Here is a 3,237-nt window from a genome sequence, read left to right as displayed (position 1 = left end):
ACAAACACACCCCAAAACCATTTAGACTTACAGATTTGGGCACGTGGGGGGGGGATGGGGGAAGCAGCAGAGGGTTTCACTGAATTGTTCGTGTCAAACAACACAAATTCACAACACTTTTTTTGCCCCCCTCCCCAAAATCCACCTCCCCCAGTTGCCAACTCTTGTGATTTCATTGTGAATCTTGTTGTGTTTGGTGTTTTCCATAAAGCTCCAGTTCCCAGAGTCCCATGATTTTATGAGAATCTCAGCAGAAAAGAGGAAGATTCTAGCCCCTCTGGTTGCTAAGAAAAGCTCACAAATATGACCCAAGTGCTTAACGGCCAGAAAGCAAATAAAAAGAACCCACAATTTATTCTTAAATTCATGATTTTTAAGCTAATTTGTAACACTTGGGGTTGGCCATTCAGCAAGAAACCTGCTCACAAGCTAAACACAGTGGAAGGACAGAACAAGACCACACAGCCCACTCTGCAACCTTGCCTGCTCTCATGATTTTATTACAAGTCTTGTGGTATTTGGTGGTCCTCTTAAAGTCCCAGCTCCCGGAGTCCTATGATTATGGCAGAAACTGAGCTTTCCTTTAAAAAAAACAAAACAGAAAATTAACATTGTCTAGTGCCCCTTGGTTGCAGAGAAAGTGACAGCAGGGCTTGTACAGAAAGACCTGGCAGGGATCAAGTCTCTGAAAACCACAAGTCAAATTGGGCTGGTGCACAGCATCTAGATGCAGCCAGATATTGGTGTTCCTAGTGCCTCAGCTTCGAAGGTTTCATGAAGCAGAGCTAGCCCTCCCTCCCCTTGCACCTAAAACCCTTCAGCATGTGACTGGAGTGTAACTGATGTAGCGACATCAGGTCAAGGCTGCAGCTGTGAGCAGTGCCAGCTGCCCTGGCTGGTTTCTTTGGTGTGATGGGTTCTATTCCTTCATTTTTAAAGCTTCCCCCCCTTTCAACTTTTATCTACTTAAATTTTCACAGTAGCAGGAAATTATGGGGGGGGAGGGGAGGGCACAAGGCATTAACAATATAATGACAGTAAAGGTTGAGATTCAAAGAGTTAAAGCTTTATAGCTGTTAAAATACAAGTTGTTGCCATCACGTTAAAATACAGAGTAAACATCCTTAGCTCAAACTAATGGATTCTCAAGCAGCAATTCTCTTACTTTGCCTTGCTGTGAATTTTGATGGTCAGTGGAAATATTTTTCCACCTGTTTGTGCCTGTGCAGTGAAGTTGATGTTTCCCCAACACCTATAAGCCTCATCCCGCTTCTCTAGTGTCTCCTTATGGCAAGGATGGGCACATCTCTCACCCCAGTCCTCCTCCTCTGGATAGCAGCATTACCTTAGATGGGTTTCAGAATCCAGGGCACAGCCTTCCAGCTGTGTCTCTTAGGGAGTTTGCCCCCTTCCAGGCATTCACAGTAGTCTAAATGAATAATAAAATAATAATAATAAAAAAGAGCAAAATACTTCTACAGCCTACAAGAAGCAGGGTCCGTGCAGGCCCACAGAGTGTGAGGAAGAAGCAGCCCCTGGGAGGAGAGCCAGACACCTACCCCCTGAGCATCCAAATAAACGGGGTTCCAGGGCTCCAAAGCCAGCCACTCCCCTTACTGACAGGGCTTCTGAGACTAAAGCGCTCTCCCCAGTAAGTAGGAGAAAGGAGAAGCCCTGTATTCCAATCCTGCTTGCTTCAGAGTGCCACCTCTCACTGAGCTGGGATCCTCCCTTTTAAAGGGCCACGGTCCCCAGGCTTGATAAGCCTCACAGGTGCGGCAGGCTGGGTCTAAATGTAATCAGAAGCACTCTTTAACCCCTTCTTGGCCAATGCAGGGAACTGCCCCAACACAATTTGGTTTGTTAACTCTGAACCCTAATGATGACCAATCCTTTTATACCCAGCTACAGTCACCCAGCAAGCTGTTTAGAGCTGCAGATCCCACTGTGACATCCCATTGTAACAGTTTCATCTTTGGTTTTCCTATTTTTGTAAGAAAGAGAAGAAAGAAATCCTCCTAGAAGGGGAGCAAGGGGCACTTATTCATGTTTTGATTTCCATACAATTGGTTGCTCTTTGCTTTGGCTAATGCCACATTTTACCAAAACCTATCAGAGACAGCTAAGCATTTGCAGCCCTCTGCTGGAAAAACCAGACTGTCTGGGTGCCAGGATTCCAACTTCTCCAGCCTCAGAAGGGGGAAAATAATAAATCCAACTTGAAGATCTGGAAAATAAACGATCAAAACTCAGTTCCCTTTAAATCCGCGTTTAAGGTCTGAGATCTCACAAACTACCCAGGTTACCAACAAGTGCTGAACCTGTTGGGATGGGGAAATTCCAAAGTCCACAACAGGAGGAAGCAAACACTTCTAGCACTTGAGGGTTCCAGCCCTTAAACTTGTCCCCTGCCTAAGGTGAAATGACGTCCATCCTGCACTTCGCTTGGGGGGCTGGGGGAGGAACATTTCTGGTGGCAGTGTGGTTGGGATGTCGGAAGTTGTTTCAGTGGAGTGCATCAGTGGGCAGAGTGCAGTGCAGTGTATGATAAAAGCCCCTTGTCAGACAGTCCATCCCACATCCTATCACTATTACATAAAGTATGTGGTGTATAGCGCTGTGTCGGGCAGAGAGGCAGGATTCCTCGGTTCTATTCCCGACTCTGCCACAGACTTGCTGTGGGTGAGTTGCTGCACATCTGTGCCTCAGTTTCCCCATCTGGAAGGTGTTGGAGATCCTGGGAAGGAAGATGGGATGGGAACTCTCAGCTCTCCATCCCGACACTGGGGGCTGTTTGAGGTCTTGGCTGTTTAAGGCTGCAATAAATCCCTGGCCTGGGATTAGTTTTGTACCTAATCACCAGAGTAAATACTGGTCTTGTTTACAGATGCAGGAGAAGAAGGGGAAGGGGAGATCAGGAGGCATGCAGCTGATTGCTGACTCCAGTGCCCTCCCTGCTCTTACATAAACACATGGCAGAGCACAGGGCACTGAGCAGCCAACCGGGGTACCACTCCCCCACCCAGCTCCCCCCAGCCTGCCCCCGGCAAGCGGAATTTTCCACTGGCTTCATCTGACTAATGAGCCCAAGGCCCCCACTGCAGCCCATCCCCCCATAATTAGTGCTGGTCAGATCATTTCCGACACAGCAGACTTCCATCAGCCAGCACAGGTGAGTTGAAGTTGAACCATTTTGCAAGAATGTAGTAATTTCTCTGACATTTTCTTCAGAAAAGT

At 47.3% G+C, this 3,237-nt stretch overlaps 1 long non-coding RNA gene across 1 annotated transcript; it reads right to left on the bottom strand.

The window, feature by feature from the left end:
* Positions 1-335: 335 nt before the first annotated feature.
* On the bottom strand, positions 336-2,988 carry LOC119848933. Its single transcript, XR_005290378.2, has 3 exons — positions 1,560-2,988; positions 1,346-1,429; positions 336-581 (listed from the first exon to the last, which is right to left on the bottom strand). It is a non-coding gene; the product is annotated as an uncharacterized LOC119848933 (long non-coding RNA).
* Positions 2,989-3,237: the final 249 nt, after the last annotated feature.

Source organism: Dermochelys coriacea, chromosome 27 (assembly GCF_009764565.3).
Source record: "Dermochelys coriacea isolate rDerCor1 chromosome 27, rDerCor1.pri.v4, whole genome shotgun sequence".
Taxonomy (NCBI): domain Eukaryota; kingdom Metazoa; phylum Chordata; order Testudines; family Dermochelyidae; genus Dermochelys; species Dermochelys coriacea.
This window is presented reverse-complemented; position numbering and strand designations above follow the sequence as displayed.